Raw genomic sequence first — 12,166 nt, 5'->3', positions numbered from 1 at the left:
AGCCTAATACAGGGCTCAATCCTAGGACCTTGATATCGTGACCTGAGCTGAAACCAAGAATTGGAGGGTTAACCATCTGAGCCACCCAGGAGTCCCAACACCATTGTTTTTATATTCCTCTTGTATATAACACAATACAAATTCTCATACTTCTTTCTTTAAGTAGATTTTTAAAGTTAATTTTTAAACTGAGGTATAATATACATATAGAAATATGTACAAATCATAAATACACAGCTTGAAGAACTTGCACAGAATTTTTTTGTTTGTTTTTAAGTTTTTGTTTTCCAAATATTCTAGAAGTAGTCATAGTGGTTAGGAGCACAGACTTGGGAGCCAGATAGTTGGGTTCAAAACCCAGACCTGACTACCATTCACTAAGTTGAGGACCTGTGGCAATTTATTTGATCTCTCCGGCGCCTGGGTGGCTCCGTGGGTGGAGCCGCTGCCTTCCGCTCGGGTCATGATCTTGGGGTCCCGGAATCGAGCCCCGCATGGGGCTCTCTGCTCAGTGGGGAGCCTGCTTCCCCCTCCCTCTCTGCCTGCCTCTCTGCCTGCTTGTGATCTCTCTCTGTCAAATAAATAAATAAATAAATAAATAATCTTAAAAAAAAATTATTTGATCTCTCTGTTCCTTGTTTTTCTCATTTGTATTATCTATTTCAGATGGTTCCCGCCAGCTTTATTGAGATGTAATTGACATATGACATTGTATAAATGTTAGGTGCACAACATGTTGATTTGATACTCCTTTATTGCCAAATGATTATCAGAGTAGCATTAAGTTAATGCATCCATCACCTCACATAATTACCATTTTTATGGTGGGTGTGGTGAGAGTATTTAAGATCTACTCTTTTAACAACTTTCAAACATATTATACAGTATAATTAACTATAGACGCCATGTTGTGTATTAGATCCCCAGAACTTATTTGTCTTATAACTGCAAGTTTTTACCTTTTGATCAACATCTCTTCATTTCCTCTACCCCCAAAGCCCCTGGAAAACACCCTTCTACTCTCCGTTTCTAGGAGTTTGGCTTTTTCAGGTTCCACATATAAGTGAGACCACACAATATTTGTCTTTCTCTGTCTGGCTTCTTTCACTTAGCATAATGCCTCCAGGTGTATCAATGTTGTTGAAATGGCAAAATTACCTTTTTTGTCTTGGCTGAATTATATTCCATTGTGTATGTATGTATATATACATACATATATCTACATATACCATATCTTCTTCATCCATCATTCATAGAAGGATACATTGGTTGTTTCTATATCTTGGTTATTATGAATGATACTGTGAAGAACACGGGTATTCAGATATCTCTTTGAGATACTGATTTTATAACATTTGGAATATAGACCCAGAAATAGAAATGCTGGATTATATGATAGCCCTGTTTTTAATCTTTGGAGGAATTTAATACTGTTTTCCATCATGGCTGTGCCAGTTCACTTGCTCATCAGCAGTTCAAAAGTGATCCTTTTTTCCCACACCCTTATCAACTTGTTATCTCTTTTATTTATATTACCCATTCTAATAGGTGTGAGGTGATATCTCATTTTAGTTTCAATGTATGTTTCCCTGATAATTAGTAAATTTGAGCACCTTCTCATGTGCCTATTGATCAATTGTGTATTATCTTTAGAAAAACGTCTATTCAGTTCCTCCCCCCTTTTTTTCCCCTTCTGTACCCATTTTTAAAATCAGATTGTTTGGGTTTTTGCTATTGAGTTGTATGAGTTCCTTATGATTTGGACATTAACCACTTATCAGATAAGTGATTTGAAAATATATTCTACCAGTCTGTTGATTTTCTTTTCATTTTGTTGATTGTTTCTTTTGCTGTGCAAAAGTAGTTTTTCTTTTCTTCTTTCTTTCTTTCTTTCTTTCTTTCTTTCTTTCTTTCTTTCCTTTTTTTTAGTTTGATGTAACCCATATACTTACTTTTGTTTTTGTTGCTTATACTTTTGGTATAATATCCAATAATTTATTTCCAAGACTAATGTTAAGGAGTTTTCCTCCTATGTTTTCTCCTAGAAGTTTTATAATTTCAGGTCTTATGTTTAAGTTTTTAATTAATTTCAAGTTAATTTTTTAAAGTAATGTAAGTTAGGGGTCAATTTCATTCTTCTACATGTTATTATCTAGTTTTCCTAACACGATTTATTAAAGACAGCTTTTCCTCAGTGAGTGTTCTTGGCTCCCTTGTCAAATACAAGTTTATCTATATGCGTTGGTTTCTCTTTGGGCTCTAAGTTCTGTTCAGTTGGTCTAGGTGCCTATTTTTATGCCAGTACCATATTATTTTGATATATAGGTTTAAAATACAGTTTGAAATCAGGGAAGTATGATGCTTCCATTGTTGTTCTTCTTTTTCAAGATTACTTTGGGTATTTGGGTTTTCTGTGTTCCATACAAAATGTCATTGGAATTTGAATAAGGATTGTATTGAATTTGTAGATTGCTTTGGGTCGTAAGGACATTTTAACAATGTTAATTCTTCAAATCCATGAGTATGGAATATCTTTCTGTTTATTTGTTCTTCAATTTCCTTCATCAAAATCTTCTAGTTTTCAGTATGCAGAACTTCCACCTCATTGATTAAATTTATTCCTAATTATTTTATTTTATTTTTCTATGCTATTATATGTGGGTTTGTTTTCTTTATTTCTTTTCCAGATATTTCACTGTTAGTGTATATAAATAAAACTGGGTTTTTTTTTTTTTTGTATGTTGATTTTGTTTCCAGCAACTTTACTGAATTTGTTGCTTAGTTCCAATAGGTTAAGTGGAATCTGTGGGATTTTCTGAATATGTAATCATATCATCTGCAATCAGAGATAATTTTACTTCTTTCTTTCTAATTTGGGATGCTTATTATTTATTTTTCTTGCCTACTGGCTCTGGCTAAGACGTATGTTGAATAGAAGTGGTGAAAGTGGACATTCTTGTCTCATTACTGAGCCTAGAGAAAAAGTGTTCAATCTTTCACTGTTGAGTATGTTGTTAGCTGTGGCCTTGTCATGAAATCACTTTTATTATGTTGAGGTACATTTCTTCTATACCCAATTTGTTGAAAGTTTTTATCATGAAAGGATGTTATATTTTGTCAACTGCTTCTCCTGCATATATTGAGATAATCATGATCGCTATCTTCATTCTGTTAAATGTGGCATATCACGATTACTGACTTGCCTATGTTGAAACATCCTTGCATCCTAGGGATAAATTCCACTTGACCTTTTCCATTTGTTGTTTAATTTGGTTGCTAATATTTTGTTGGGAATTTTTGAATCTATATTTTTCAAGAATATTGTCCTGTGGTTGTCTTTTCTTGTAGTGAGTTTATCTTCAAGTATTAGGGTAATGCTGTCGTCTTAAAATGAGTTGGGAGTGTTCCTTCCTCTCCAGCCTTTGGAAGAGTTTAATTGGATTGGTCCTGAGCTTTTCTTTGTTAGGATTTTTTTTTTTTTTTTTTTTTTAGACAGAGTGTGAGCATGGGGAGTGAGTTTGGGGAGGGGCAGAAGGAGAGGGAGAGAAAGACTCTTAAGCAGATCCCATGGCCAGTATGGAGCCTGATGCAGCTCTTGATTTCATGACCCTGCGATCATGACCTAAGCAGAAATCAAGAGGTGGATGCTTAACTGACTAAGCCACCCAGGCACACTCTTTGTTAGGAAAGTTTTAATATCTGTATCTGTAACAGTCTCTTTTATGCTAATGTCAACCTAAATTTGATCACATATAAAAACTCTACACTTTGACTCCTTCCTTTCTTTTTTTTTCTTTCTTCTTTCTTTCTTGAATTATTGCCTTAGTTTTAATTTTTCTATTTTTTTGAAATATAATTAACATATAATGGGTTATGTTTTTGATATCACAATTTACTTCTTTTAATATTATGTATTCATTAACAAATTATTGTAGCTGTAGTTACAATAGCTTGTCCTTTTATTCTTATACTATAGTTAGCTGATTAATGCATTACCACATTGTGGTGTTAGAGTATTCAGAATTTGACAATATATTTACTTTTATCATGTATGTTTCATATTTTTTTTTTGAAGCTTTTAAATCAAATGTTTAATCAAGGTTTTTTTTAAATTAATTTTTTATTTTTTATAAACATATATTTTTATCCCCAGGGGTACAGGTCTGTGAATCACCAGGTTTACACACTTCACAGCACTCACCAAAGCACATACCCTCCCCAATGTCCATAATCCCACCCCCTTCTCCCAAACCCCCTCCCCCCAGCAACCCTCAGTTTGTTTTGTGAGATTAAGAGTCACTTATGGTTTGTCTCCCTCCCAATCCCATCTTGTTTCATTGATTCTTCTCCTACCCACTTAAGCCCCCATGTTGCCTCACCACTCCCTTTATTTTTTAAAGTTTATTTTCTTTATGTTTCATATTTTAATATATAATTTATTCACTTACCTTCTCTTTTTGAAGGCACTCATTGCCTGAATGACTATGCTCACATGACCATACTAAGCTGTAAGGGAGGCAGAAAAATGTCTCTTTATTGAGTGGTAAATGCACAACTAAAAAATTGGATTTTTATTCATTAAAAAGAGTTAATGAATTTTGAGAAGCAGATAGCAGTCTCTGTCAATAGGCTTTATTTCTCTGCTCCCTATTTTATTTTCTTTAAAAATTTTTTGGATTAATAAGTAATTATAATTATTATTATTTTTATTTAAAATCAGTTAACCAACATATAGTACGTCATTAGTTTCAGATATAGAGTTTAATAATTCATCAGTTCTTTATAACACCCAGTACTCATCACATCACATGCCCTCCTTAATGTCTATCACTCAATTACCCCTCCCCCAATCTACCTTCCCTCCAGTAACCCTCAATTTGTTTCCTATAGGTAAGAGATTCCCATGGTTTTTCTCCTTCTCTGATGATTTCCCACTCAGTTTTCCCTCCTTTCCCCTATGATCCTCTCCACTGTTTCTTATATTCCACATATGAGTGAAACCATGTGATAATTGTCTTCTCTGATTGACTTATTTCGCTCAACATAATACCTTCCACTTCCATCCACTTCAATGTAAATGGTAAGTGTTCATCCTTTCTGATGTCTGAGTTAATATTCCATTGTATAAATATATACCACATCTTCTTTATCCATTCATCTGTTGATGGACATCTCAGCTCTTTCCATAGTTTTGTTATTGTGGACATTGCTGCTATAAATTTTGGTGAGCAGCTGCCCCTTTTTATCAAGACACTTGTACCTTTGGAAAATACCTAGTAGTGCAATTGGGTTGTAGGGTAGCTCAATTTTAACTCTGCTCTTTATTTTAAAAAACACAATGGGACACTAGTGTTAATTTTTCTTATTATAATTTTTGGGGGGAGATTTTAGAAATAAGACTACTTTTTGAGGCTCAGTTTAGTACAAGTGTTTATTGAGTATCATATTGTAGACATGATATTGTCTCCTACCTATAGGGTGCACTGGGGGAATAAATAAATTTACAGTTTTAGGGTGATGTGTTAAATGCAATGTAAAATGCAACAAATAGATCTCTATGTACCTGCTGATTCATGGATTGACTTACATAAAAAAATTTTCAGTAACCTACATTTAAATTTTGTTACTCTTTTGTAAGTTGACCTCTTAAAAGGATAAAGCTACATGAAGTTTGAAAAAGGATGCAGAGGTATATAGATTAGTTCTTGTAACATTTCTCTTGACATTTCAACATTTGTTTATTACTGCAGTTGATAGCTATTGCTTTTCTTACACTTCACATGTCTCTTGGCAAGTCTCAGAGTAATACATGTTTTAGATTACCAACAGTAATCATTGTAAATGATTAAGTTTCCTCTACCTAGGAATTTGTGAAACAATTAAATGACCTCTCAATTTTAGCATTAACACCTAGTAATGAGAAGATTTCTCACATTTGTTTTCTGTTTGGCATATTGATTGATGTTTTCTTGTTAAAATCACTAAATAGTTTCAACTATTGATGATTATATATACTTTCTTCAAGTCTCATTAAAATATGATTTAAGGTCACAGATTTCATCAGAAAAATTTTTGTACGGCAGTGATTCTGTATCAAGTAAGTAATCAAGATTTGCTCGGTCAACTTAATCAGGTAATTTAACAAGGACACCTCTTCTTACTTGCTGTCTTAGATCCAAACCAGAATGGATATTATGCCCAGCAAGTTCTTTGTGCATATCTTACTTGGTATATAGAAGAAAGTCATGATTCTGAAGAAAGAAAGACATTTACATGCAGCTTTCAGTATTAACATATTCTATGTGACCATTATGGAAGTCAGAAAAATGACAAACACAGGAAAAATTATATAAGTACCATTATAAGGTTTCTTTTTGCTAGAATGAGATGTACTATACCTTTTTTTCATCATAGGAGCACTAAATTACAGAAACTGTGGAATAATCTATACTCTTATTAGTCATATTTAAAATGTAAATATTAAAATGTAATTCTTAATTTAAGAGCCATATTAAAATAGTACAATTCTTTCTGTTTTTGGAATTAATAGTTTTCTCCACCATTATATCACATTATAATTATTAATTTGTTTTATTTTAAAACTTTTATTTTTTTTTTTTAAAGAATTTTTTTTTTTTTTAAGATTTTATTTATTTATTTGTCAGAGACAGGAGCGAGAGTGAGCACAAGCAGACAGAGTGGTAGGCAGAGGCAGAGGGAGAAGCAGGCTCCCAGCTGAGCAAGGAGCCCGATGCAGAACTCGATCCCAGGCCGCTGGGATCATGACCTGAGCTGGAGGTAGCCGCTTAACCAGCTGAGCCACCCAGGCGTCCCTATTTTAAAACTTTTATATGAAACATTACAATTATATACTAGTATAGTATATATAATTTATTAAAGTGAATATGCCTGGATAATCACCACCAAGTCCAAGAAATAGAACATGGTCAGCATTCAGAAGCCTGCCTTATGACCCCTTGATCAGTATTCTCGCCCTCTGTCCAAAAGCTATCCTGACTTCTGACATTGTAATAAAATTTTGTCTGTTTTTGAACTTTATATGTATAAATAATATCTGTTTGGTTTCTTCAGCTTAATATTATGTGTATAAGATTAATCTATACTGTTTTGGTGTAACGGGAAGTCATACATTTTTATTGTTTTATAGTGTCCCAATACATCACTGTAACAATTGGAGACTGTAGAAATGTATGACTGTAACAATTCTTAGCTATTATCTTTTCAAATATTACCTCTGCCCCATTACCTCTCTCTTCTCCAATTACACATATAATAGACCATATAGCTTTTGACCATGTCTCTTTTGTCTTTTATATTCTCTTCTACGTATTCCATTATTTTATCTTTCCATGCTTTCTGATGCTTATTTTCTTTTTTACTTGCCTTGTAGATCACTAATTCTTTCTTCAGTTGTGTCTAATTTACTGTTAAATCTATCCAGTGACTACTACATTTTGGTTATTATACTCTTCAGTTAGAGGTTCTACTGGTTTTTTTTTTTTATTCTTCCTATTTTTCTGCCAAAATTCTTAGTCATATAATTTAGTTTCTCAAAGTTAAGCAACATATTTATTTTATTTTATTTTGTTATTTATTTTTAATTTATTTTTGTAACATATTTGTTTTAAAAGTCTCTTGTTTATCTGGATCTCTGAAGATCTGTTTCTACTGTTTATTGTTTGTTTTTTATCAATTTAACCCATCTCTCCCTGTGCTTATTTGTTATTGAGAGTTGGACATTGGCATAAAAATTTATAAAAATTATTTGATGCTTAAGATACAGTAATCTTTACTCAGAGGTGATTTACTTTGTCTTCTGTCAGGTAGATAAGAATTCTATTAATACTAGATTATTTTAACATATTTATTTCATTTGAAGGTAAGGTGCAGCCTTACTTAGCATTTAGGTTCCCAATCTAAAGCTTGAGAAATTTACCAGGATCTTTAATACTAAAACTTTCTCCCTTTGCCTCACATAGATGTCAAAAGCTCTGCTCAGCTTCTAGACCCGACAAATACTAATTCTGAAATCGGTGGATTTTCCTGGGAGAAAAAAGAATTTGAATGACATGTTGACCTTTCACATTCTATTCAACTGAGTGAGATACAATGGTATAGTGGTTTTACAGAATGATGCTAATTCCAAATCTGTCATATAAGGGTGTTCACATGTAGCCAGACTAAGTTTTATTTCCATCTCCCTACAAGATATTAACCCTTAAATCCATGACTGCTTTATGAAAATCTTTGGGATCTTGAAAGAGATATTTTTTAAGTTTAGCCTAAATTTTCTAGCTGTTTTTAGCAGAAGAGTTGATCCAAGTTGATCTGATTTTACTGGAATCAGAACCTATAAATACATTTTTGTAATATGTAATGAGTAATGGTAGTTTTAATTGGATAACAATAATATCTTCAAATGAAATAGATGTTTTAATACCGAGAAAAATACTCTAATAGATTGATGCTATAGGTATTAAATTAAGCACTGGTTATTTTTTGGAAAAGGTTAATATTTTCACTTTTGTCTATATACCCACATGAGACACACTATAGCAAAATATTGAAGAGTATAAAGTCTAGATCCATATTTCCTAGATTTAAATCCCACATCCACAACATGGTAGTTTTGTGATCTCAGCATGTAATTTAACCTCGTGAGGGCTCAGTTCTTCCATCTGTAGAATGAGGACAATAAATGTCCTTCAAGCCTTGTGAAGGGTAAATGAAATAATTCATTCAAAGTATAAAAATGGTTTCTCCTCCATAGTATACATGAAGCATTGGCTATTATGATTTTGACAAGAGGTAATTTTGTAATCCATTGTTTTCTTATGACTCTTCTGTATAATTATTATTAATTAAGGAACAGATAGTAGTTATAAGTAGAGAAAAACTGGATACTCAATGGTGATGTTCAATCGAATAGGACAGAATGGTGTAATTGTTTTTGGCAATTACGGCATTTTAATATCTCTTATGTAAGCCATTCAAATCTTCAAAAACTCCCTTAGCCACTTGATTAAATCAGAGTGGTTTGTAACTGCATGTGTCCTATACCTGCTGTATGTCAAAATTTGACAATCTTTAGGGATTTGCTGTCAATTTCCTTGTAAAGTTTTCTCCTTATAAATAATGAGGGTCTTCTTGTGAGATTTAATTTTACAGTCATTTTGGATTTTCATGTAGAAAAAATATTTTCTTTACTTATTATTACCATCATACTGCCATAAAAGAGGAAGATAGATTTAGGAAGATTCAAATAAAAATATGGCAAAATTTTACACTGAACTGAATTTTTCTTACATATGAAATTACAGGTGGTATTATATAACCCTGCCATCCCAGCTAGTAATTTATGTCTACACTTATTCAGTTGTTTGTAGACAAACACATGGACACATTTATTTATTTCCTCTTAATTTCCAGGTGCAACATTCCAGGTACACTTGTCTCCAGGTGCAACAGAATATTACAAATATTCTAGGAGCAATTTAGACAGTGACGTTGCTATTACATTACCACATATCAATGACCAACAATCAAATAAAAATATATTTTCTAAATTCAAATTCTATAGATGCATATAATTCAAAAAGTTATTTAGAGATGTTTAAACAGAACTACTTTATTTTGAAAATAATATTCAGTAAACTATAATGTTAGAGAATTTGCTACTTAAGCAAGTTTCATGATAGCTTTTTAAAGATTTTACTTATTTATTCAACAGAGAAAGAGAGAGAGAGAGAGAGCACAAGCAGGGGGAGAAGCAGGCAGAGCAGGTAGAGGGAGAAACAGACTCCCTGCTGAGCCTGATGCAGGACTTGATCTCAAGACTCTGAGATCATGACCTGAACCAAAGGCAGACACTTAACTGACTGAGCCACCCAGGTATCCCTCAGGATATGGAGATCTATATATCTATATACCTATCTTTAAATACCTATATATGTATTTAAAGATTTTATTTATTTATTTGACAGAGAGAGGCAAAGCAAGAGGGAACACAAGAAGGGGGAATGAGAGAGGGAGAAGCAGGCTTCCCGCTTAGCAGGGAGCCCGGGATCATGACCTGAGCCAAATGCAGACACTTAACAATTGAGCTACCCAAGCACCCCCTCACGATATTTTTAATACTTAGTGAGTTAAGAAAGGAATGGAAAACTAGTAGGACGAATGCAGAGTGTTTAATCAGTACTTTCCTCTCGATAAAAAATTACAGAAATAGAAAATGACAAATTTGAGTATCCCCAAAGTAAAATTTTCTACATGGCAAATGACACCATAAAACATTAAAATATAAAAATTATTTGTGAGAAAATATTTGCAACACATATTGTAGAATAAATATAAATATCTCTAAATATCAAAATCTCCTGCCAATTAAATAGGAAATAAAAGGAAAAGCTACTCAGTATGAAAACTAGAACAAAAGACGAAAACAGACCTCCACATAAAAAGAAAAGCAAATAGAAAACAAATGTATGAAAAGATGCTTAATCTGAGTGAAATTCAATGAAAAGATCAATGATATTTATTTTCAACTGTGAGTTTGTTGAAAATCAGAAGACTGAAAAATCCAGTTATTTAGAGAGTATAAAAAAATGTGTTTTCATGTATTGCTCCATGAGTTAAATTGCCACAACTTTTAGAAAGGAATCTGACAATATCTATTAAAATCAAGAGTATACATTTCGTTTAACATAGCAGTGTACTTTTGGGAATCTATCTTAAGAATGTAGGCCATAAATATGTAAGGGTACATACGAAAAAATATGTGAATCATCACTTTATTCTGTGATAAAAACTGAAAACAATCTAAATTAATTCACTAATAGAGAAATGTTGAAAAAATAATGCTGTAGTTTCTGTCCAAACTGCAGAATATTACATAACTCATCATAATACTGGTATCTATGAGATATTAGTAAGAAGAAAATAGACTCAAGAAAAAGGTTAATTTGTAGAACTAAAGTTCATACTTTCATAAAAACAACAATAACACATTCTAATATTTAGGAATCCACTTTTATTAGTTTGTGTTAACATAGAAAGAAGTTCGGAAGAACATATGCCAAGCTATCCAAGCTATTGATATTGGAATCTTTTTTTTTTTTAACATTTTTTTTTAAAGATTTTATTTATTTATTTGACAGAGAGAGATCACAAGTAGACAGAGAGGCAGGCAGAGAGAGAGAGAGGAGGAAGCAGGCTCCCTGCTGAGCAAAGAACCCAATGTGGGACTCGATCCCAGGACGCTGAGATCATGACCTGAGCCGAAGGCAGCCGCTTAACCCACTGACCCACCCAGGCGCCCCTTGATATTGGAATCTTAATGGAGACAGTGATAAGAGAAGACAAGATATGTCATTTTTTTCTTTACTTGTATTTATGTTATTCTCTATTTAAAATAAACACGTGCTGCTTTTGTGGCTGGAAAATAAATTCTAATAAAGCATAGTCATGATAAACACAACATATGTGAAGGCTCAAATTCCCCAGTAATCAGAGATTTTGTAGTATTTAGTGAGTAGTGATGTTAGTAAAAGACTATTCAAATAGAGCCACATTTGTTTATTAATAATGATTGACATTCATTAGTTTATAATACAAGTGTGTATGAAACTATTTTTCTAAATTTAAGTTCTTATATTTGTATCACATGTCTGAAGGAGCTCTTGTTGTATTTCTGGTTTTTGAAAAGTTTGCAAATATATCAGCCTAAACTTAATACAATTCCTTAAAGTCTTGGATAAAAATTTCTTTTTGTTAACATTTCCATGGCTACTTATTAAAGTATTCTCAAATCACTCCAGATTTACTTATGCAATTCCTACTTTTGATTATACCATTCTTTTTATGATAAAAAATAAAAACTAGTCTCTTAACATAAACAGTAATCTGAGAAGAGCTGGGCAGATAGAACACAACAAATACTGAGTGATTGATTAGAATACTTTATTAAAATGGTACAGATTTCTTTTATTTTTAAATTTATAATGGATGATGTAGAAGTTTAGAAAGAAAAATCATTCTGAAGATAGAGAATGTGGTTAGTGTAAAATAACATTAAATGAGTTGTGTATTCTGGGCATACAACACTGTTTCCTTTCATGTTCTTTAGGAAGCTCCATTTGTTAATTTC

This window comes from Mustela putorius, unplaced genomic scaffold, assembly GCF_011764305.1.
Source record: "Mustela putorius furo isolate JIRA1106 unplaced genomic scaffold, ASM1176430v1.1 tig00000083_pilon_pilon_pilon, whole genome shotgun sequence".
Taxonomy (NCBI): domain Eukaryota; kingdom Metazoa; phylum Chordata; class Mammalia; order Carnivora; family Mustelidae; genus Mustela; species Mustela putorius.
The sequence above is the reverse complement of the archived record's forward strand: the minus strand, read 5'-3'. Positions refer to the sequence as shown.